At 37.7% G+C, this 25,776-nt stretch overlaps 1 protein-coding gene across 5 annotated transcripts in view; it reads left to right on the forward strand.

Annotated features, from left to right (window-relative positions):
• NELL2 (neural EGFL like 2) overlaps positions 1 to 25,776 on the forward strand; it is a 420,543-nt gene that overhangs the window by 163,105 nt on the left and 231,662 nt on the right. The gene's annotated exons all lie outside the window — the stretch shown is intronic.

Genomic DNA, 25,776 nt, shown 5'->3' on the forward strand with positions numbered 1-25,776 from the left:
CGCATGCGCAAAGGCAGAGAGGTGGGGGAGGGGAGGGCTAGGGTGAGGGAAAGAGGAGCTAAGAATGAATGGTTCATTCCTTTTGATGGGGCTTTTGTTCGCGGTGCTCCGTTTACCACTGCCTTGCCCGACTTTTGCCTAAGCAGTGTGCAGGGTGCTGTTGCTGGTGAAAATGACGAGTTCTCAGGAAAAAATCAGGAAGTCGCTTTGTAGCCCATTGATTTAATTCCCTCGGGAGCTCATTTATATTTAGTTTTATTAGACTTTTCATTGAAGCCAGTCCATTTCACGAAAGTGTATTAGCCTAGTCAGATAGGTTTGGCTGATCCAGGAAGGACTGAATGCATTTTTTCTTACACGTGTCACTAGCTAATTTCCTCAGTGAGGAGTCATCTGAATTTTTCTTGAACTTAACCTTAGTATCGGAAAGTTGGTGGTGATGTTCAATAGTTTTCTTTGTAGATAGACACAGGAGGAAGGGCCCTTTCTAGGGCTTTATATTCATAACACAGCAATAGCTGGAATCAGACTTTTTGCTCTTCTTTTATCCTTCTTTGCACACATACTTCTGCACTGTTACCCCTGAATATAGTAGATTTGCATTAAGTGATGTCAGTTTTATTAGAGGCAGGCTGATTGAAATAATGGACTGTCATGATAGATGCATTAGTCAGAAGTAGTGAATTTCAATTCTGATTTTACCATTTGTCTCTGTTACCAGTAGTCAGCTGCCTACTAAATCAGACAATGCTTGAAATCTTCCCAACAACATGCAGTTAGACTTAATGAAATGGTAAAATATTTTGAGATTTATTAATGCAAAGTGCTTCTGGCAGACTTCAGCATTAATGATTGAAAATTGACTGTGTTTGTCTCATAGATCATAGAGAAAGCTGCAAGTAAGTAATCAGTGAGGGGACCACGATACCACTGAATAAATGCCAAAATTATTTATTTGAGTCTTTCATTTTCTGTGGTTAAAAGTATTAAGGATAAAGTGACTTTATTTTTCTGGTTCTAGTCAGTGAAGCAGTGCCATTGAATATAAAGGATTTGTGCCTGTATTTGTTTGTATGTTGAGTATTCCAAGTATGTCTCATTCTGATGAATTCAACATTTTACAAGAGCTAGCAAGAAATTTTCTGTAAACACCCACAGAATTTTTTTTTTCCTAAGGGAACTAAGCATTTAGTTCATACGGTAAATACTCTTAAAGATTATTTGGGAATGTGTCTCTACAAGCGCAATTTAAAAACCAGTCAGTCAAAATATTTCAGGAAATGTGCTTGTGAAAAGTTTACAAAAACTTATTTTATAAAAGAAAAGGTAACATTTAAACTAAATTTAATAATCAGTAACTGACTTGCTTAGATTATTCAGATTTTCATATGTGCAGAGTGAGAGAAGCAAATAGTTACATCAGAATGAGTGTGTGTGTGTCTCTCTATAATATATGATAGTCTTATTTTCTTATGTTAGTGTTCCCAGTATTATCATTGTTCTACTTTATGAGAACTTAATTTCACAACGCAGAGTACTAACCACTATACGATCACGGCGAGAACTTAATTTCAGTGGAGCATGAATTAAGCTTTATGTTTTTTACTTTTTAAAAGAGAACCATAAGCCTTCCTCTTAGACCTTGAGCTCATCCTGTCTTTGCAACTCTGTTGCTCAAAGGCCTTTTTAAGGACATAAAATTAAAAAAAAAAAAAAAAAATATATATATATATATATATATATATATTTAGTGAGACTGGTTTAAAGAGATTAATCACTTGTTTCCAAAGTCCTTGGAAGGAAAAACATATAACGTAACTGCTGAATTTGACTGCCAAGATTGAAATGAACAAAAGAAGTGCAAGTGGCCCGCGGTCTTTTGGTGTTCTTTATTGAATGCTTTCCGGCTCCCTTTAACAGAGTTGTTTGTGCAACCCTAAGCAGCCCTATTTTGCAGTCTGCTTTATATTTTCCCTCTGTAAATTCAGCTCCAGCTCTTTATCCAAATATAAATACTGGTGAATAGTAAAAGGGTTGTTGTTCTGGGAAAGAAGTCAAAGAGAACTAAGCCTGTCCCTTTTCTTTATTTTAATCTACATAAGAAAGTGTTGGAAGGAGGGGCTAAGCCTCTTCCTGCTCCTATCCCTGAGCTATTGTGGTGAAGTTCAACAGAGACAGAAGATCCAAAGGTAGGAATGCCAACACCAAATAAGTAAGGTAATAATAATCACAACTATAATGAAATCAAATTACTTCCATCAGTTAGAAGGCACAGAATTCTGCTCTTCATGTGAACTTTACAACAATTTTATAAGGCAGGCATTGCTTCTGTCTTCCTAGTAAGAGCAAGTACATGACTTGTCCATGAACACACAATTAGCTGTAAGTCTCAGAGACATTCCAACTGGAAGTGCTGTGCTTTTTGAGCCTACCTCCTTCTTTAAAACCATATGCCATAGGGATGCCTAGGAGGCTCAGTCAGTTAAGCATCAACTTTTGATTTCTGCTCAGGTCATGATCTCAGGCCCTGTGCTCAACACAGAGTCTGCTTTTTCTTTTTCTTCTGCTCCTCCCCTCTCTTCCTCTCTCTCTCTCTCTCAAGTAAGTAAATAAATACATAAAAAATCTTTTTTAAAAAAACCAACTATCTGGTACAATTAATTTAAGTGATCTACTTTTATCCACTGGTAACTAAGCTTACCATGCAAAACCACTGGGAGTCCTGGGTGACTCTAGGCCGTGGTGCAAAGTATGCAGGATTTGCCTCCATCCCTCTCACTTCTCCATTTTCAGCCACAGTCACCACATCCTAGTCACAGGCTCTCAGCTAGCTAACAAAGAGACTGACTGACACAAATTCAAGATAACTTGGGAAAATGTAAAGTTTAAATATTTTGGAGTGACTTTAACTCTGAAATAGGATGAGGCCCAACCAATTAAAATATGTAAAATCTCAGCCCAGGTTAAGAAAACAAAAAGAACTGTCAGAAAATAATTGATGAAAGTTTTAGCAAACAGAAAGTTATTGAAAGTCACTGAAATTTTAAAAAAAATTAAAGATTCAGTTTTGAACAGAGAGCTCTGTTTCACAGAGAAGGTGATTCATGAAAATAGGGAATCTGAGGCAATCTGAACTAATACTATAATGTCTTACAGAAGAGGCTATGTTTAAAACAATAACAAGGAAGACAGTTTTCCCTTCCTTTTCTGGAGAGGCATCAAGTATAGGAAATGTGAATGTGGCCACCAACATTGGTTGGTGCTTGTCTAGTACCGATAGTTATTTTTAATTAATACTGCTTTAAAAAGTCTTGATTTATATGAATAAATTAAAATCATCCTTCCTTTGATTGAGCAAGATCAGAGTTTCAATATATAATATAGATTACATTTTAATATGCTCTGTGGTGATTAGACAACAGATTATATTAAACTTAATTTAAAAAGTCCTGTCTGCTTAGAAAAAAGGAAGTTATTATAATGTCTTTGCATATCGAGTATTTAAGTATGTGGTTAATAGAGTTAGATTTTCTGGTTTGTATTCTGACTACCGCTTATTAGCTGTGCAACTTTGGTCAAATTACCAAAACTCTCAGAGTCTCAGTTTCCTTTTCTATAATATTTGTATCTATTTTATATGGTTAGGGTGAGGACTGAATGAGTAAATACATGTAAAGTGGCTTGGAATAGGTGAGCTATTATTACTGTTTTTGTTAAAGAACTCTGTGTTTTTATTCATGAATGTAGAAAGCAGTGAAACTATCTCATTGGGTCATAGATGTAAAGCCCCACAGGACCTTAAAGATCTTCCGAACAGTCATTTGCTTTGGGGAGGTAAAGCTTTATTATCTCTGTTTTACAGAGGAAAAATGAGGTCAGATGATTCTTCTGTGATCACACAGTTAGTATGTAAGGGAAGGTATTTTTTTTTTTCCCCAATTGTGTTTTGATATAAGATACTACTCTCTTCAAGGCACTCTTTTCCTCAGTATTTTGGATAAGTCTTGACCAAGGTTGACAGTAAGAACCAATTTATCATGCATTATATATTCTTTTATGTCTGATTTCTTTCCTTCAAAATCCTGTTTGTGAGATCCATCCATATTTTTGCATGTAGATATCAGTTATTCATACTTATTGTGGTATATATTTCATTTTTGTTAATGTACCACAGTCCAGTTTATTATTGAAGGACAGTGGGGTGCTGTCCACTTTTGGCCTTTATAATTAGTCATTCTGTAAACATTATTTACATGCTTTTTGGTGTTATGCCTGCCTGATAAGTATATACCTGAGTAGAATTGCTTGTTCAGGGGTTTACTGTTTTATTTAATGACAAAACTGTTTTTTTGTGTGTTTTTTGTTTTTTAATTTAAAAATTTTTTTTAACATATAATGTATTATTAGCCCCAGGGGTACAGGTCTGTGAATCACCAGGTTTACACTTCACAGTACGCACCATAGCACATACCGGCCCCAATGTTCATAACCCCACCCCCCTCTCCCTACCCCCCCCCTCCACCACCCCCACAACCCTCAGTTTGTTTTGTGAGATTAAGAGTCTCTTACGGTATGACAAAACTTTTTAACCTTTTGTAAAATTGTTTTACCAAACTGTTTTCTGAAGTGGTTATACCAGTTATTCCACACCCTTACCCACATTTGGCATTTTTGATCTTTTTAATTTGAGGTTATGATAAATGATGTTGGCGCATGATTTCATATTATAGTTTAAATTTGCATTTCCCTGATGAATCATGAAGATGAGCAACTTTTCATATATTTATGGGTTATTTTCATTAATCTTAAATAATAGAAAAGAAAAGCAGATTATTTGTATATATACTCTGACTAGGAGATAGTCGTTTGGGAGGTTTAACTCTTTTATGTTCATGTTAGTGTGCAAATATGGATGATTCTAGCTGTGTCACTTAAAATGCATAGTAATGTGGGGATGGAGATTAAATGGCTGCCACTTAAGTAATCTGAAGTTTTTTTTTTTAAATAAATGACTGTCATAAAAATGATTCAGAGACTTCTGAATATGTAAATACAGGGATAAGAAATAAAGATCAGTGAGCTATAATTCACAAGGAGTTTCTTTGTTCTTAAAATAAAGAACACAATTTAAATTAGGTTACATTAAAAAACAAAATCATTTTGGAGCAACATAACCAATAAACTTAGCAGTCTATTCAGGAATGCCAGAGGCGTGGGAAATATGCAGTATGTGCTTGAGGTTCTTATGCATGAACACAATTATAAATTAGTTGGCATTACAGAGACACAAGGGGCTACATGACCAGAATGCCAGTGCTGATTGAGGGGATGTATGCAATAATGAAAAAGAGAAATAAGCATCAAAAGGAAGATGTTTTGTTTTACTATCAGATGCAGTATTTTTAAAAAGCTCCCCAAAAGTCTGTAGTTACTAGCGAACATTATGTCACAGCAAACACCTGAGTGAACTGAGGGCTAATGGTGTTACTGTAAATCATGTATACCACTCTCCCCGGAGCTACCCAGGTGTAATCTGAGACTCGCCCCTGTGAGCAGGAGACAAGGGGAGAGGGCAGAAAGAGACAGGCCACTCCAGGTTGGTAGGCAACAATGTTAATAATAGGGAACTTAGAGTTGAGGCAAGACTAACCAGATCCCGCACCTGCGCTCCCAGTCTTCCCGTACCTGCCCTCCCACCATCCAGTGTGGGAAAGGCAAACAACCCATATTCCAAGGACAGGGGAGGAGGTGAAGAGCCTCTGAATGCCTGGGTCCAGCTCATGAGTCAATTGGTAGTTATAGTTTTTTGATGAAGCTCCCCAACACTAGGTTTGGATTCAGTCTTTTCTCCCCCAAATTAACTTTATTTGGTATTTAAAAGAGTAGTGGATAAATCATAGAATGAATACACTTTTCTAATTCTATATGTATATGTGGAAAAAGCGCAAGAAAATAGTTCAATTGACTTATTCAAGATAATTAAACTTATTAAAGAGGAATCAGCTAAGTTTTAATAAAGAGACTTCGTCAAGATAATCCTATAGGCTTCTTAAACAGTATCATTAATTTTGTGCTAATACTTCTTCAGAAACTCCTCAAAAAAGCATTGGTCATGTTATCTTTTAAGCATTATAAAAGCTGATAAATCTCAAGTCAGTGGGAAAATACTGAACCGGCAATTTATTAATAAGCAAGAATAATTAACAATATAACCTTCAGATTAATGACTATACAAGACATCGCATGATACAGTTTAATGATCTTTAGAAAAACAAAAAATTTACTGTTATGAGTCAGCTGGTAGCAGAGTAGGGATGTTAGAAAAAGGCAGGGCAGAATCAGAGGGTGATGACGGTGTCACAATGATTTAGTTGCTGTGTCTTCCATGCTACAGTCCAGAGTCATAGAAGTTGTCTGACTCTACCAGTACAGCATTTTTAATGTTTTAACTAAAAATAATGTATGCATACAATAAATATTCCATCCATCTGAAAAGATGTAAAATAGAACATAAAAATCCCCCTATTTCTCCCTTCCCTCCCAAACTATCCTTCCAGATGATTCTCAGTGCACCCACTCACATATGCATGGTGTAGGCTTTGCATATATGGTAAATGATATCACACATTTTCCTGGACATTATCTTGGAGATTTTCCATATCAATTAACTTTTTAAGGGACTGCATATCACTCCAGTGTATAATTTAGTATAATTTTACTTTTTCTCCATCAAAGGATATTTCAGTCACTTCTGATTTGTTGTTTTCTTATTAAAAATAATATTCCAGGATGTCATTTTAAGTAATCTTGGTGCATTTTTATATGGCTTTATCTGCAGGGTACATTGCTAATGATGGAATTGCTGAGTCAAAGTTTATGGCGCTTTTAAATATTGCCAGCTCTTACCAAATCATTCCAAAAACAGGTCTTGGGTGATTTCCCTTTTAAGAAGGAGCACTAGTTGGCAGTGCTGAGGGAAACCTGAAAACACCACTTGTACCTGACAGGTCATCAAGGTGGCTCCTTTGTATCCAGCAACCTTGACAAGGTACTAGCAATCAGTGGGAAATCCTTCAATGAGAGATAGTCTATGGCAGCATCAACTTTCTTGTTTTTACCACAGTGTCATCTGGTGAGCCCATATGCAATTATTGTTGAAGTTAATTGCTGTTCTGCATCTTCAGTAAATTCCATAGATGGCATAAGAGAATACTGAATTTATTTATTCTGAAATGAGAGTAGTTTTCCAGAAGACATAACATGGGGGACGGCCCTCTGATTCTGAGGCATTATGCTGTGCCTATTTAATCCTGTTTTATTTTAAAATAATAGAGAGTACTCAGCCTCTAGGTCTATACTCAGAATTATAATTTCTCTTCATTATTAAGATTCTTGAATAAATGTATTTTGTGGATTTTTATTATTTTTCATGCCCCATTACATTTTCTCAAAAGAATTTCTCTGCCCATCTAATGACATTGCTTAAAAGGCCTAAAACTCTTCAGAAGAAAGCTTTATGCAAATCTCTCTGTAATAATAATTAAATCATACTGCCTGGCACAACTCTAGGAGACTGAAAATGGGGCTCTTTAGGTGATCAGGAGGCTAGTCTTCCTTAGTGGTGTAAGGATTTCAGTGAAAGGATTTCAGATTTATACCCAAGCAAAAGAACGATAATCTAGATATCATTCATATGAGACTCAATTTAAAAGAGAAGAAAAACACTTATCTTAGGCAGAAAAATGCAACTTCTTATCTGAAGTGTTGTTAGGTAATTGTTTTAAAAATGAGCTCATTTTCTTCTCAGTAGAGATCGTACAAAATGGCATTTTGAAATTAGAATAGGAAAAATAAGATGTGTGCAATTTAAAGCATCTTACAAGTTGACTTTGGCCATCCTGTAGGAAGTAGTAACTCCGGAAGAACAACTGCATAGAAAAAGGAAATGGACATCATACTGACCATCACAGAAGAGAGCCCAGCACCTACCACCCCCAGCAAAATGTGTAAAATAGCCACTCAGCTGCTCTGGGCTCCCCAGTGGCTGCCTTGAATACTTGATGTGGTCTGTGTTCTCCAGGATATATTTACAGATTGTATAAAATTAGCATAGATTAAAAATTAAATGAAGAAAACACTATGATACAGGAGTTCAGTGTGAGAAAGGGTCAGAAAGGAATTTTCTCTTTTTAGAGTTTAGAGATGGTTTTGTGATAGAGTACAGTTCAGGCATGTTTCTTTTTAAGCAAAAGCTGGCCCCAAATTCAAAACTATTTAACTATAAAAATGCACATGAAATGGCTTTAAAAAATTGTTCTGAAGTTAGTGGGGCTAAGAATGGAACTTGGGAATGTTAGGCCTGTAAAATATCTATTCGTTGGAATGGCTGCTGTAATCCAATGCCCTGTGCCTCGAATATTCTACCCACACTATATGTCTGAGAGCCTTTGCCTGTATTTTGCTTCTGAATGCCAGCAGGTCCTAGTCACACCTTCTTCCCTCCAGCCACTGAAACTGTTGCCTTGTATTGGGGAACTGGCTATGTGGTCTCTGGAGCTTGGGCCAAAGCCATGGGCCATACTAGATTTTTAAAACTTGAGGCTCGGCAGCAAAAGAAATGAAATCTAGCCATTTGTGACGACGTGTATGGAACTAGAGGGTATTACGCTTAGTGAAATAAGTCGATCAGAGAGAGACAATTATCATATAATCTCCCTGATATGAGGAAGTTGAGAGGCAACGTGGAGAGTTTGGGGAGTAGAAAGGAATAAATGAAACAAGATGGGATTGGGAGGGAGACAAACCATAAGAGACTCTTAATCTCGCAAAACAAACTGAGGGTTGCGGCGGGGAGGGGGATAGGGAGAGGGTGGTGGGATTATGGACATTGGGGAGGGTATGTGCCATGGTGAGTGCTGTGAAGTGTGTAAACCTGGCGATTCACAGACCTATACCCCTGGGGCTAATAATTCAATATATGTTAATTTAAAAAATAAAAAATTTAAAAAAAAAAGACTTGATGCTTGGATCTTAGGTTTATTGTTTGTTTTATACTTTAGTTTCATTGATAGTGTACAAAAAACTTTGGGCTGGCAGGCTTCAGAATGGCCCTCACTTATAAATTTTACTTAAAGTTGTAAAGAGATATCTCACAACACTTGTGTAACAAGCTTAGTAACTCAGGAAAAAGAATTTGAAGTCCACCTACCATAATGGACAGCACACACATATAATATTTATGATTTTAGCCATTGGAAAGTGACCGAATACTCCATGACACATACATTGATAATTTTGCTGAGACCTGAATTTCTGTCTAACGAGCTGTGAGGTCTGCACGCAGGAGCACATCATTGAGCTCAGAGCTTCTCAAAAATTAGTGGGAATATGAATCACCTGGGGATCTTGTTAACATGAAAATATGATTCAGTGGTTCTGGGGTGGAGCCCGAGAGTTTGCCTTTCTAACCAGCTCCAGGGCAGTGGCAACCCTGCTAGGACATGGAAGGCATGGTGAGTAGCGAAGACTTAGCTAGTGGCGGAGTTGTCCTTGTTGCCTCATCTCTCCACAGAGCTTTCTTCTCTCTCGAATCTCGAATGTGCAGGAAGGTCTCCGAATACCTGCTTTCGGATTTATGATTTAAGCTAACATTTACTAAGTATATTCTGCGTGGGAGAACTTAACACGAATTATTTCTCCTGCTTGTTACGAAGACGAGGAAACCAAAGCTTAGGAATGTTCTTTTACTTGCCCCAGCGGATGTAGCCAGGAGAGGGGTGGCACCACATGTGGTGGATTTCAGAGGCTGCCTCATGTGATGAGTAACATATTAGTGGAAACAGAACGTCGGTTTGAATGGAGAAGCACACAATTTATGATGTTCAGGAGATAGCACCAACCGCATGATCAAAGGATCTATAAATTCTTAGGAAATACAATTTTAGGATTATCATTATTATTTCTCTGTGCAGTGAAAAAGGCGACAAAAAATGTAAACTTGTACTCATCACTAAAGTGAAGTATGTGTGTCTGTTACAGGAGGCACAACTTTCCATTACTTTGTAGTACCTCATGTATGGAACAAAAACTGTTGATTTTGATCATCCAGGAAAGGAATCTCAAAAGCAAATGCCTTCTGGTTGGGTTTTTATTTGATTTTGGTAAAGAAAGAACAGGAGAAGCATGTTGAATTAAAACTTAAAACTATCTTGGGGTGCCTGGGTGGCTCAGTGGGTTAAGCCTCTGCCTTCGGCTCAGGTCATGATCCTGGAGTCCTAGGATCGAGTCCCGCCTCAGCAGGGGGCCTGCCTCTCTCTCTCTCTCTGTCTCTCTCTCTGTCCACCTCTCTGCCTACTTGTGATCTCTGTCAAATAAATAAATAAAATCTTAAAAAAAAAAAAAAAAACTTAAAACTATCTTAAATGGAATTCTTATAAAAGTCAGTGATCATGGAGAATTCTTCTCCTCAGTCCCCAGATCTTTTTTGTTTTTTGAAGTTTTCTTTGGGTTTTCATTAGATGTGGTCTCTTTCTAAATGCACTTGGTGGAAAAATTCACATGGGTCTGCTTTCCCAGGGTTTTTGAAGCTTGCTACTGTCTCTTAAGATATATAGTTCTCGTTTATGCCAGGTGGCCATGCTGAGATGGATTGTGCTGTCTTGATGTTAAATTAAACTGTTCTCATGCAACTTGTAACTATGCATGTCCCAGATACACTGATGTCTGGTTTTTTTATTGTAAGAGTAAGAAGATTAATAAAAGCAACCCAGTACTAGAAAATGTTAGAACAATGCATTTTCCATGAGCTTAAATTCCTTAATTTAAAGGAATTTTCTCCTTTGCAAAAATGCTCCCATTTACCTGTGTCTTTAGAGTTGTGTTTCCTGCCTCTTGATTCCTGAATCTATTTCAGAGATGGTGATCCAGGAGGAGGTAGTGAGCCAGCACGAATGTCCCTTGCAGTGCTGAAACCCAGTGTATGTAGACTGTCCTGGATATTATCTCAGTTTTAATTCAACCTATTCCAATCTTTTTTGGCCAATTTAAGGTCCCCATAATTTATGGTAGCATTATTTGTAAGAAGACATGTGACACAAACTTTATTTGCCTCAGTTCTTACTGTTATATCGGGAAGCTAATTCTCTATGATGTTTGGAGGAAGAGGGGGAAAAATGCTGTGTGTAACACATTCTCTTCACATTATTTTGTGGGTAAGTGTCATGTTCCTAAACCAATAAAAGAATTGAGCTTTCTGATCACGAATTAGGTCATTGCACAGCAAGCAGTCTTATGAAATTTCCCATTTATGTCTATGTGTGTAGTCTACCTCCAAAATTTCTCAGGCCCTGAATCTCAGAAATGTCACTTTTGTTTGTTGGTTGAAAAGAAGGGAGGGGGTGGGCTGGTATAGAACAAGATGGACACTGTGCTTGTTCACTGATTGGTTTCATTTGTTAATGTCCCTTCAAACCATGATTCCTAAGTGCTCAAGGACCTGGAGCTTGGGGAGATAGTCAGTAGAATGTGAAGTGGAATGTAAGAATTGGGTTAACTCTCCTGGCTGAGTCGGCCGTATGTCCACCAATGAACCTAGACACTAGAGAGCTTGGAATAATTCTAGAAATAGTAGTATGGGGGTGATAGGTCCATGCATATAGAACTTGTACCTTACCAGTGAGTCTCCTCATTTGAAAAATAATAGTAAGAGCCTTCTGTGAATTAATCTCTTCTAGACACTGGGGATACAGTGGTGAACTGTAAGAACAGCAAATAAGATTGCTGTCTGCCCTTTAAGACACAATAATTAAGTTGGGAGATGGATATTAATCATATAATGATCAAATATGCATGCGGTGTTGCAGCAGTAGGTTGTTGATAAAGTGTCTGCAGTAACTGAACTTCATTAGCAAGGAGATCAGGGAAGGCATGCTTCAGAAAATGATGTTGCAGTTGAGAAAGGATGAACCAATAGCATTACATTAGTGAAGAGAAGAATGGTCAGGCTGAGCAAATGTAATATGCAAGGGCTCTGTATCAGGAGATGGGATGTTGTGAAAGAAAGCTGGTGTGGTTGGTGTGGTCCATGTGCGGAGAGTCAAGAACATGATGTGAAATGCAGCTGGAGAGGTAAGCAGGAGCCAGATTCAGGAGTTTTAGTTTTACCCTAAGTGCTAAGTGTACGAGTTACATATTTTAAGCAAGGCAGGTCTATTTTCGCTGTTATCCAGAGAAGAAATGATTGTACCTTCAATAGGTAGTGGTGCTAGGACGTTAGGTTCTGGAGATACTGTGAAGGTAGAGCTAATGGGATATTCTGATAGCTTGGTATGGGTATGAGTAAAGAGAAGAGTGAGGGTGACTCCAAGGGCTTTGGATTGAGGAAGTAGAAGGATGAGGTTGCTTTTTACTGTGATGGGGAAGGCTGCTATGTGAGCTGTGTGTGGGAGAGTGATAAAATCAAAAGTTCAGTTTAGATATGTTCTGTTTAAGATGTGTGTTAGACACTTAAATAGAAATGCAGAGCAAACAGTTGTATATGTGAAACTATTTCTTACCTGTCCCAGAGGTAAGAAACAGAAGTAAAAATCTGGGTTGTTGAAATTATTTTCTATGTGTTTGTAGATAATTTTGTATTTTTTAATTTTTCATGTAAATCATCCACTTTAAAATTCAGTTATTTGTATTTTTGCTTCCTGATTTGTAATAGCTCATTTTATAATAAAACTCATCATTATATGTTGCAAATGTATTTTCATAATATTGCTTCTTTTGTTGAGTGTTTTTCAATATAAAGGTTTAAAATTTTATGTAATTGAATCTTTCACTCATGCTAAAAAGGCCTTTTTATTTATAAAAATACTGACCTTCTAAGCTCTGAATGGCCCTTTTTAAAAATTCTATTTATTATTTTTTTTCTTTTTCATTTTAAGTTTAAATAAACTTATTTTTGTGTGCATGAGATAATAATTCTGGTTAACTTTCTTTTTTCTTTTCTTTTCTTTTCTTTTTTACCCAACAAGTTAGCCAGTAATTCCAGTAGTATTTGTTGAATAATCCTTTTGTTCACTGATTAACTCACTACTTTACCTTATGTTAAACATTTACATACTTTTAAGTATTTGAACTTATTTCTAAGATTTCTATTGTTCTCTATTAATCTGTCTCTTGTGGTACCTATTCTACAGTATTTAATTACTGTAGCTTTCTAGTTGAATTATTATCTTGGAAAACAAATTTCTACCATCCTCTACCATTCTTTTTTTTTAAAAAGATTCCTGGGTTATTTCACCTCATTTATGCTTATAAATGATGTTTACATATCATGAGAATTACCTTCCCCTAAATGGTTTTATTTATTTTTTATTTTTCAATTATTTTTTAAGATTTTATTTATTTGAGAGAGAGAGAGAGTAAGAGAGAGCATGAGAGAGGAGAAGATTAGAGGGAGAAGCAGACTCCCCATGGAGCCGGGAGCCCAATGCAGAACTTGATCCCGGGACTCCGGGATCATGACCTGAGTCGAAGGCAGTTGCCCAACCAACTGAGCTACCCAGGCACCCCCTAAATGGTTTTAAAAGCCCGGGCATATGTGTGTCTGATTCTGGTAACTTTTTTTTGAGATAATTCTTTGGGTACCACAGAAAAAGTTTCTTTAATTATTCGTATTATTATTTTGTATGTTAGTGAAATCAGTCTTAAGGGTTAAGATTCAAAATATTTCAGAGGTGGAATAATTTTGGCTATTGACAAGTTCAACGGTGTGGCTGTGGAAATGGATACTTAAGTGATGAGGGCATGAAATTCGCTATATATTAGGAGGTAAGCAAACTTAGATTCTAGGTATTGAACAAGTATTCAAAAGACCAGTTTCCCAAGACAGATTGGAGGGCAAGATTGTTTCTAGGTTCCAAAGTTGGGGACTGTCCTAGAGAGGTGATATCAATGAGGAGTGGTAGTACTGGGTGGAAGAGATAGATGTCACAGATATCCAAAAGGAGAATTGATTTTTACATGAGTATGAAAGAGTGGTTCTTGAGAATGACACTCCTTCCTATGGCAAGCATACTTGTCATGGGGGAATATAAAAAATCTAAATGAGGTGATTTCAGAGAATGTATTACCCTCACTGAAAATCCAAGTTTCAGTCAGAGCAGAGAAGTAAAGGTGCATTTTTTGAGGTGGCAGATTATGGAGGATATATATGAACGTTTTTGAGATGGAGGATTGGAAGCCCTGGGGAGCAGTTGGCTTTGCTTTGTAGCAGAACATCCCCAAACATGGTAGCCTGAAACAGTAATTTGACTGATTAGAAATTTGGTCCGGATTCACTTGGAAATTTTGGGGGGGGGGGGGGTTGATCTATTTAGTCTATATTGACTGGGCTTACTTATGCATCTATAGTGAGATGGTGGGTTTGCTCAGCTGGTTCATTTACGATGGCCTTGCTTTTGTGGCTGGCATACCTGAGCATCTTGCCAGTGTAGCAGGTTAACCAAGGGTTGTTCACATGACAGTTGTAGATTTCTGAGAAAGTCCAAGCTTGCAAAGCCTTTTGAGACCTAGGCTAAGAACTCAGTTGGACATTACTACTTCTACCATGTTCTGTCAGCCACGTCAAGTTACGAGACCAGTACAGATGATGGAGGACCTGTAAGATCACATTGAAAGGGGGCTTAGATATAGGGAACACAGAACTTACAACCATTTCTACAATCTTCAGCACCTTGGGGGGATGATTCAAGGTGAAAGAAATCCAGAGAGATATGAGGATGAAAGCTAGAGAGATGTGTCTGGTTGCTGCTTTCAAATTGGAGAGTTATGGTCAAGAATGACAGGATATGGAGTATGGTCAGCTTCACTGAGCTTGAAGGCCTGGTTCTCACTCTGGCACTGACTTCTAGCATTTGTGCAGCCCAAATTCTAAGGTGGTATCAAGAGCTTGGTGAAACCGTGGTCGGCTGCCATGTTTGAGGCCATCACTGGTAGCAATAACAGATGGCATGTGAGATGGCATGCAGTTTTCCTTCTTGGACAGTGGTTCAGATAGAAGAGAAATGTGGTATGGTGCCATTAAAGAATACTAGCCCAGAAAAGCAGGGACCATAAATGGTGAACTCTTACGATTTTAATCTCAAGGTGGAAGTAACAATGGTCCTAGGTGAGTAGCAAGTAACGAGGGAGCTTACAGAGAAATTCTAACCCAGGGTCATATAGAATGAGTTCAGTTAATTGCGTTTCACACAAGGCAGGGTTCATTTGTCATTTAAGTCTACATCTCCATCACTTGGCACAACATCTGATCCATTGTAGGTGCTCAATAAATGTTTGTTGCATTATTTATTGAATGAGGTGTTCCATGTTTTGGAGCACCTTTACCAAGAATTTGGAATTCCAAAAATCCCACGAATTTTTATTGTATTCCATCTTTTCTGTATATATTAAATTTAGATTTTTATGATTTATAAATTTAGGTTATTATGTCTAATCCTCATCTACAAAGCAGTAATTTTTTAAGATTTTATTTATTTATTTGACAGAGAGAGATCACGAGTAGGCAGAGAGGCGGGCAGAGAGAGGAGGAAGCAGGCTCCCCACTGAGCAGAGAGCCCAATGCAGGACTCGATCCCAGGACCCTGGGATCATGACCTGAGCCGAAGGCAGAGGCTTTAACCCACTGAGCCACTCAGGTGCCCCTGCAAAAGCAGTAATTTATTGTGATTTCCTTCACTCTTTATTTTCCTCACAAGTTTATTCTTTCTATATTTTTAAATTTTTTATTTTATTTTTCTTTCTATATTTTGAAGTGGGGCTTTAATAGAGCAGAGTAACTAGGAGTGATGTGTGGCAGCAATTGACAAAGCTAATACCATTTAGAAAAAGCATTCATTCTGAAAAGAATGGAAAGAATCATCTTTTTTACGCTATTTACTTTGTCATGAATGTTGCAAACTTTCACTGAGGGCAAGTTCAGACTGTTTTCTGATTCTAAATACTGTAGGATATGAAAAAATAATTCTGAAATAATCCAATCATCACATCAGGAAACTAAAGATATTTAATTGGGGTAGTTTCTTTAGCTTGTGCTAAAAACTGTGTTGAGTTTTCATGTATGCAGTATTAATGTTGTGTCTCTCTCTCTCTCCTCTCTCTATCAAAAGAGGCCTTTCTATACATGAAAGAAAATATATTCATTCTACGGGATTAACAAAGCAGTGTTCAGTTGTTCTTGTTTTCAGGTGTCACTATTTTAAAAATACTGCCATAATTATTATATCAATTTGAATCTAAAAAAAAAACAACCAGGAATTTATAGCCAAACATTATACAAAACCTGCAGTATTTTGACATGTATTGCTGAATTGTTCTCAAAGGCTTTATCAATTTATATTTCAGTAAAAGATGAGAAAAAATGCCTGTTTTTATACACCCTCAAGCACCAGATAGTATATCATCATTAAAAAGAAAATTCTGTTTAAAGATTGTATTTATTTATTTGAGAGAGAATGAGGGAGAGACAGACCATGAGTGGGGGGGTTGTTAGAGGGAGCAGACTTCCTGCTGAGCAGGGAGCCCTATGCAGGACTGGATCCTGGGACTCCAGGACCATGATCTGAGCTGAAGGCAGTTGTCTAACCAACTGAGCCATCGAGGCACCCCAAAAAGAAAATATTTTCTTACATGAGGTATAATATGTGGTAACTTGTCCGGTGTGACTTGAGCATAGTGAATGGGTGTGAGAATGTAAGTAGAGTATTTGGGGATGAAAGTGGAGAGGGAAGAAGTGGCCAGACGATGCAGGGCCTCTCAGGTGATTTGAAAAACCTTGCTATTCATCACCAAAGCATTAGGAAGCATCTGAAGGGCTTTAAACAGCAGTAAAATGTGATGAAGTATTATATTTTAGTTAGATTACTTTGCAGCAGTATGGGAATCAGATTGAAAGGAACAGGAGGGGATGTGGGGGACATTAGTTGGGAAACATTAACACCAGTCCAATTGGACAGGGGTTGCAGTCTGCAGTAGGATAATGGCTGTGGAATTGGAAAGAAGTGAATGGATTCGAATATGTAGGAAGTAGAATAGATTGCTTATAGTGATTGAATTTCAGGGAATGAGGGAGAGAGATGTATTATGGATGCATTTTGTATTTCAGACTTGTGCAAGTGGTAGACAGATTGGTACTTACTGAAGGAGAGAGCACCGGCACGCATGAAGGCTTAGGAGGAGGTTATGAGCTCAGTTTTGGTCACATTGAGTTTGATGCCCATGGATGTTTAAGGGGAGATATTAAAGTTTAATGTATACATCTGAGGTTCAAAAGAATGGTAAGAATGGCAGATACAAAGATCAGAGTCTTCTGCTTATAGATGATAACTGAAGCCCTGGAAATGGTCAGCATCACTCTAAGAGAGAATATGGGGAGGGGAGAGGAGACAAAGACCAATCTTGAAGGCATTCCAAGATTTAAAATCTGTACGGGGCACCTGGGTGGCTCAGTCGTTAAGATCTGACTCTTGGTTTTGGCTCAGGTTATGACCTCATGGGTGGTGAGATGGAGCCCCGAGTTGCCCCATGTGGGGCTCTGCACTCAGTGGGGAGTCTGGTTGAAGACTGTCCCCTTTTGCCCCTCCCCCCACACACTCACACACACACACATACTCTCTCTCTCTCAAATAAATAAATCTTTTTTAAAACATAAAATCTACAAGATATGGAAGAGCTTGGAAGTAGTCTGAAATTTACATGGAAAATTAGAAGTAATTTTGTACCATGGACGCTAAAAGAAGAAGGTTTTAGGAAGGGGGACTGATACATGATAACCAAAAGTGCTGATGGGACAGGAACAGCGATACCTAACATTCTGTCATCAGATTCAAGATATGGGTGATTGTCTTAGTGACGTCACTTTTGGTGAACCAGAGAGGAGGATAGATTAGAGCCATGGGGAGTGGAGAGGAAAAGTGGTGATACTTCTTGCAATAAATTTGACTCTGAATGGAAGGGGAGATGGAGCAATTATAGGAAGTACCTATGTAAGTTCTGAGACTTTTTTTTTTCCTGGTTGGGAAGAAATAGGAATAGATCATATTTAAATGTTGATGGCATCTGTCCATTACAGTGGGGTGGGGAGAGAGAGAGAGACAGAGATGCAGTGGGGGACTGAGAGTGAAAGTAGAAGGGAGGAATTAATTGATGGCACAATTTGAGCAGAAAGAAGAGAGTTCAGAGCAAAACTGGAGGACTTTGCTTTGCTGCCTGGAGAGACATGTAGATGGAAACAGGAGGGAAGAGTGGGTGGAAATAGATGTAGCTAAATGTATAGTTTTAGTGGAAAAGGAAGGTATCTGTATCTGACACCTTTTATTTTCTCTGTGAAACAAGACCCAAGGTGAGTTGTTAGGAAGAAGAAGCGGAGTCAGAGGTAGAGTTAAGATGGGTTGAAAAGCTGCCTAAGAAACATAATGAGGAGGCCAGAAAATGTCAAGGAACCTACATAAAGTTGCTAACTACAGGCTGTGCTGTTCATCTGGTTGGTTACACAATTTCTCCTGAACCTTTTGACAACTCAGATGTACAAGGAAGAAAGTGATTAGTTTGTCTGTGATTGGGACTTTTATTTCTGGATAAAGAAGTTTATGGTTTTTGCCAAAAATAGATCACATTTAGGACTAAAGAGACTGAAGTTGGATGGAAAAGAAGGTAAGGGGACAGTTCAGGACTGTTAAGTAGGGGAAAAGTACAAACAACAGGAAGCACTAATGAGGTTGAAGAATAAATGCAATGAGAAAAGTTGAGGAAGCGAGTTGGAAGTGCAAGGAGTTGGAGGTGGAGAGCAGACTGATTGAGAGCTGGAGCAGGTCTGAGTGAGCCAAGAGCAGAGAGTGACTATGCAGGTGAAGCTGGGGGGTGGGCGGGGGTGTCAGATGAGCCAAGAGTCCGAAGTAGTAGCCAGCCCACAGAGTCAAAGTCTCCTGGGATGGGGCAATTATTTGGGTGGAGAAACTGTGACCCAGATTTCAATGTCAGGAGTGAACGAAGGAGTGAATGAATGTGAATGGGGTGTGTGTATGTATGGTTTCCAACCATTTGGTTGGAAAGTTAGCTGTTAACCTCAAGGTGCAGATATTTTTTGGGAGAGCAGAGGGGTGATACTGACTATACCCCTGACACTGTAGTACAGAATGTGTACTTCAGGATGTATGATGAATGCATTATTTTGCATGTCACAGATCGCGTGGCTTAAACAATCAAAATTTATTTTCTCACGTTCTGGAGGCTAAAAGTCCAAAATTAAGATGTCAGCAAGTTGGGTTTGTCTTGAGGCCCCTCTCCTTAGCTGGCAGATGACTGCCTTCTCGCCATGACCACATGTGGTCTTTCCCCTGTGCCCTCACTTCCCTTTTGTCCCTGTGCGTGCAAACTTCCAGAAAGGATACTAGACAAGGTGGGTTAAGGGCCACACTAATGGCCTCATTTTAACTTTGTCCTCTCTAAAGAGGACCTGATCTCCAAATACAGCCACATTTTGAGATACTGGGGATTAAAACTTTGAACATGTGAATTTGCTGGGGGATGGGGGACACAGATCAGTACATAACAATGAAGTTTTTATGGTAGTAAAACAGCATCTAGCTATCCCTTGAGAGGTCCATAAGGTTAGTGATGTTCTTGTGAGGAAACCAGAATTTAGTTAAGGTCAAAGGCTAAGGGATGAAGCTAGAAAAGAGAATTCCAGAGGCGTTAGATGGGTTTGGTAGTGAAGAGATTTGTGGGGTGTAGGTGGATTTATAAAAGAAAAGATTGGTATTAAGGAGGAATAAATGAATAAAGTTAACCTTGTTGGTCTTCAAAGTGGGGAGGAGAAGACATACTTGACTTTTTATTGAATTGGCTGCCTCATGGTGTTGTCTATAGTAATTTCTGATGTAGAAATAGTGAGTTCACAGTACTTTTCATAGTATTTTTACATCTGTTTTCTATTGCTAAGTGGATGGATTTTTTTTTTTTTTACTTTATTCTTTTCAGTAGGTTATTATTTGTATAAAGGAAAGCTATTGATTTTGGCTTACTTATTTTACAACTCAGCTATTGGTTCAAATAGATTGTCAGGTATTCTCTTTTGTCCAGGTTGTCATTCATCTCCTCCATAAATAGTGATCATTTTGTCTCCTTTCTAATATACCTCTAATCATATTATTTCTACTAACAGCAGTGACTCTGGAGCTCCTTGTCATTTATTGGCTCATGGTAAAGACTGTGGATTTTATTCTTAGAAAATATATGTACTAGTGTAAATAACAATTAATGGAACTTAAACCAGAGCCAGTGGCAGTGAAAATGAAAGAAAAGGAATAGCTTTCATAATACAAAATTTGGCTTTTGACCAAATGTAGAGTCTGGGAAAAGAGAACTTCATTTAGGTGATAAACATGAGGTAGAATGCCTTTAAGTATAGGATTATTTCCTTCTGGTAAACGTTTGGAAGGGTAATAACTGTGCCCAAAATTATTTATCATTTTAATACTTTTACCACAAACTACCAAACATATCCAGTTATGCCAGCTCTCTTATTACCATAGTCCTTCACTAACACTAGGTGCGAACATTTAAAATTTTGTTAGATCCATAGGAGTAAGATGATATCTCATTGTTCCTTTATGAATGGCCTTCCCTAACTTGAGGTTTGACAAATATGCTCTCAAGTTGTCTCCTGGTATTATTTTAATATTAAATACTTTTGGGGGTTGTCATTGCATACAGTATGAGATAGGAATGATTCTCCCCAGGCAAAGAGTGAATTTGTTTTTGTAACTGTAGGTAGATAGCATTTTGCAAGAGAAAAATGTGACCTAGGAATTCCACCGTGAAGGGAATAGCATTCAGCCAAAGTTCTTCGAAAGTTCTTCGTTAGAAATACTAATGCATCAGGGATAAATTTAACAAAATTTTCATTAGGAATATCTTGCATGTAAAGTCCTCACCATGACATTTAAAACCCTAAACCAGCAACTGAAAACTGGCACCAAGTGAGCCATTGTAATACTAGCTAATATTTACTGAATGCTTAACTGTGTACCAGCCCTGTGTCAACCATTTTATATATACTTACTATATGCATTACCTTATTAAATCCCTGAAACAGTCCTATGAGATAAGCATTATTATTATCATAATGTATAAGGAAACAAAGTGTTAAAAGGTTAAATAATGAATCATAGTCAAGTCACATAGCCAAGCCCTTGGCCACTATTCATTGGGCCTTTTGCCAACCTACTGACTGTTCCCTAAAAATATGGTATATTTTATCAACTCCATGTTTTGTTTTGATATGTTTTGAGTCACATTGACAGCACTGCTAATGGTAAAGTCAGAGATGGAAAAAAGAGTAGAAAGAAAACCAGTTGGAATTCATCCATTCATCTGTCCTTCCCTTTCACTGAGCAGATAACTCAGTGCTTCCATGTTCCAGGCAGAGGTCTAAGGGCAGGGGACAAGGTAGGGAGTTAAAAAGAGACTGAAATCACTAACTCTGTGACCTGAGTAGAGCTTACTTTCTGTGGGGGAGAGGGCATAAACACAAAATAAATTATAATGATGTGAAGTTGAAAGTACCATGTAGAACAGTCAAGAAAAAGGTATGGAACATGATGGGGCAAGGTGCTGTGGTCTCCCGAGGAGGTGGCATTTAAGCCAAGACCTGAATTAAGTGAAGGAGCCATGTAGGTGGCTGTTTGGCTTGTGGTTGGCCCTGTGTGTCCAACAGACTGCAAGAGGCCCAGGGCAGTGTGGCAGAGAAGGCTGAGAGAGGTGTTGCTGGGTTACTAGAACCCGATAAGCTTGTGAGCCTTGGTAAGGACCTGGGGTTTCATCTCAGCCTGCTTAACAATTTAGGGGATGGACGTGAGGACTTAATGGCGGGGCAGTGGCAGTGAGTGGGGCACCACTGTGGCAGTGCCTGACTTGGCCATTGACTGTAGTCAGGGGGAGGAGTCAATGATGCCAACAAGTTTGGGTCTGACTTCATCTGAAGTCAGATCCGGAGTCTAGTCTCTGTCACTTGCAAGCATTGATGCTCACCTTAATTTCTTTATTTCTTTGGCTGTTTCTGTGTTTACTTGTTGTGAGCTTATGTGAGATACTGTATGTCAGCTGTACTGCTGGAACAAAATGAGCCCTTCTGGGATGGTGCTGTTATGATAATTATTAAATACTGTGCTTGGTAATTATCTGAGATAATGTACATGAAGTAACTTTATGATTGTGGAAAAAACTAGGTGTGAGTTGTTAATAATGATAAAACTGAGTTCCTAGTCTTTTTCTGTACTGCTTTCTAACTGTGGTAACTCCTGTACTAATTTTATAATTTTAGGCAATTATGTAGTAGTCAGTTTTTATAGAAATGCATGTAAAGCTAAATGATGGTATTTTTTTTTTTGCAAAATATTTCAAATTGAAAGCTTGGAATAATTTAATTTTGTTGTTTTATACTAAAATTACAAGTATACATATTTTAAAATTTGATGAACTATTTATTTTCACCTTAAATTACAGTAAATTAAGGAAGACTTTCTTTAGAGTTGAAATAATAACGTTTTTGTAATGTATATAGCTTTAAAATTCTAGACTCTAAAGCAAATATAGGAAAAAATATGAAATGATGTCATGGCCATAGAGGTAGATATTTAATCTTGTCAATAGTTTCTGATTTTGTGTTCTACAAATTTGTTTCTGGAAAACAAAATTGAAATTAAATATGTGTAGCTAATAGCTCATTTTAATGAATATTTTAAGAAGGAAAATAAAATGTGCTTCAGATTTCCAATGTAATATATGTGAAATATAGTTATTTTAGAGGCTCAGATGCTTCCAGCACCTGAGCCTCTCCCTTGAGGCCATCAGGCTCTCTATCTAAAGTAGAATAAGAATAAAATATAATTGAATGGGAAAAAAATCCAAGTTGGTCTTTGAAAGACTTGACAGAAAAAATGATTCATCCAAAACCAAAACAATATTAATACATCTGCTATTCCTTCCTTCCCCCTTTCACTTACTCTATAATTATATTTTATTTCCTATTACCCTATTTCTCATCCCTTAATAACCTCGATTTTCTGATTGGTCCTCTTTGACCTACACAGGAGCCTGCTTAAGCATTCAATGAATTCTTTATGAAATTCTGTGGTAATTTAATCTGCTCTGTGAAGTCCTTTTGGAAGCTTTGTTCTGTTCTCTAAACTTGGAAAGCTGTTGCCAAATCCTGATTTTTATTTCTCCTCCTCTTAGTAGTATTTTAGGGAGAATGCAAATATTGCCCACTCTCCTTTTATAATTATTCTTGCTATAATTTTCTTTTGATGTTGAATCATTTTTAGAAAAGCGGAATTCCAATCAAGTCATCTGACTTAATTGCATTCATAACCTGTTACCTTCATTTTTTCCATTTAAAATATTTTAGTGATTGTTATCAAACCTTATCTCTCTGGATGTGTGTTGAACAGCCAAGCTGGATACACAGAAACATAATAGAAAAAAGTAGACTTGCCCGCAAGCTTTGATCAGCCATGTTGCTTTTGGCTGTTACCAGGACACCCGAGAGAATGGCACTGAGAAAAGAATGAGAGGAAGTCCTTTTCAATGAGTAATGCTCACCTGAATGTAGCAAATTTTCTGGTAATGCATATTTCTGATTATCTTCTATTAGTGCTGTTTAGCCTAAATAGAATAAATGGAATTTTGGGGTTGCTTGATTTTGCTTGCATTATACAGTATAGCCACATGAAAGCACTCAAGCTTTATAAAGCTCCTATGTTTCCTCTCAGCAAATCCTCCAGCATTAGCATATTAGAAAATATCTACCTCCTTATAAAGTCTCAAAATAAAGTGTCCTAACATGAAATATTAATAAAGTTTCCCCTTCTTATCCATTCTGCTCAGTAGTTGTGAGCTACTCTGAACACCATCTGCTCTAGAAGCTGTAAAACTTTTCACCTGATTGTAAAGCAATACACATTTGTGAACTCTCTTATTTTCAAAAAAAGGTGGAAAAGGGGGAAAAAATCTCCTTTGGGTGGCTTTTTTTCCCTCTGAAAGAGGATACCATTCTAGTTTCAATCCCTTGTGTAGGAGAGGACCTTTTTGGAATGCACTTTACACATAGCTTGGTTTATGTACTCAGAATCCCCTCTAATTTCCCATTTTCTCTTCCTTTCTAGTTTCCTGCTGGTTTCCATGCTTTACACACAATTCATGATTTATACCTCTGGTGGTAATAATCTGGTTGCTTGAGAATATTTCCGATCATTCCAGTGCCATGTACGCTCACAAATGACAGGTTTTCTATGGTGGGCAAGACAGCACTTACCTTGTGGCCATTTCCCTTTCTGGCATTAGTTTGCCTTCTTTGCATAACTACATTCTGAGTGATGGTGTCACCCCTGCTTTTCTTTCATGAACCATCTGCAGTTCTAAGAGTGTCCTCACTATTCCCCCGCTCCTCTTCTGCTCCCTTGGGGGCATCGCTTCACTCTTGTTAGCTAAGCATAATGGCATCTTAGAAATACATATAATGATCCCCAAAGCAATCAGTTCTTTCTTACTCTCTTCTAAGGAGGTGACTAAATAGTTTCTTCTATAGGGGATGGAAATGTTAAAGGAAATAACATGGTGAACAAGAAGAGGAGTTACCTGACGCACTCCCGTGCTACAGTAATTTTTGATGTGTGCTATATATGTCCTGGCTGGAAAAGCCAGAAGGAAACATAAATGTCCAAAATACATTAGAAGAGAATCGGGAAAGGTGTGCGTGGTTGGTTCAGTCGGCAGAGCATGTGACTCTTGATCTTGGGGTTGTAAGTTTGAGCCCCACGTTGGATGTAGAGATTACTTAAAAATACAAATCTTTAAAATTAAAAAAAATAATCAATTAAATTTTTTTTTAAAAAGAAGAGAATCAGGAATAATAATGGGATGATGACAGAAATGTATATTCTTGGGGGTCCTGGCTGGCTCAGTCAGTGGAACATACAACTCTTGATCTCAGGGTCATAAGTGCAAGTTCCACTTTTGGCATAAAGTCTACTTTAAAAAAAAAAAAAAAGAGGGTTGCCTGGGTGGCTCAGTCAGTTAAGCTTCTGACTCTTGATTTCAGCTCAGATCATGCCCTCAGGGTTGTAATATCAAGCTCTGTGTCCAGTTCTGACTCCAAGAGGAACCTGCCTGAGATTCTCCCTCTCCCTCCCCCTTTGCCACTTGACCCCCATCCCCTGCTCATGCTCTCCTTCTCAAAAATAAAAAAAGAAAAAAATATTCCTTTTTTTCCCCTTGTCTTTCGGTATATTTGAGAGAAAAGATAAGGAATCACAGAAGAAAATAGAGATAACATTGAAAAAATATTGAGTATGTATAATAAATAATTTCTTATAGGAGCTGATAATGATTATTTATCTTCTCACCTTTATAGTAGCTCTGGCTACGCTGAATCCTCTTTTGTAGTTTGCCTTTAGCTAAACCTGTTGGGACAGACTGAACTAAAGTAACAGGCAACTTTAAGAGGTTCATTACCTGTCAATCTTTGATTTAAACCCTTGTCAATGCTAATAAAATATCACAGTTATTCCTTTTGGAGTCATCTTTTTGTTGAGAGGACTGATTTTATCATACATGATTAATGTACCATGAATGATACTAATTTAATGCTAAAACCTCTGTTTCTGTTGGAACCATTTTGCCTTTCATAGTCTCTAAATTAGTTATGAGTGTGGGCAAATTTACCATGAT

The sequence above is a fragment of the Mustela lutreola genome, chromosome 8 (genome assembly GCF_030435805.1).
Source record: "Mustela lutreola isolate mMusLut2 chromosome 8, mMusLut2.pri, whole genome shotgun sequence".
NCBI classification, from domain to species: domain Eukaryota; kingdom Metazoa; phylum Chordata; class Mammalia; order Carnivora; family Mustelidae; genus Mustela; species Mustela lutreola.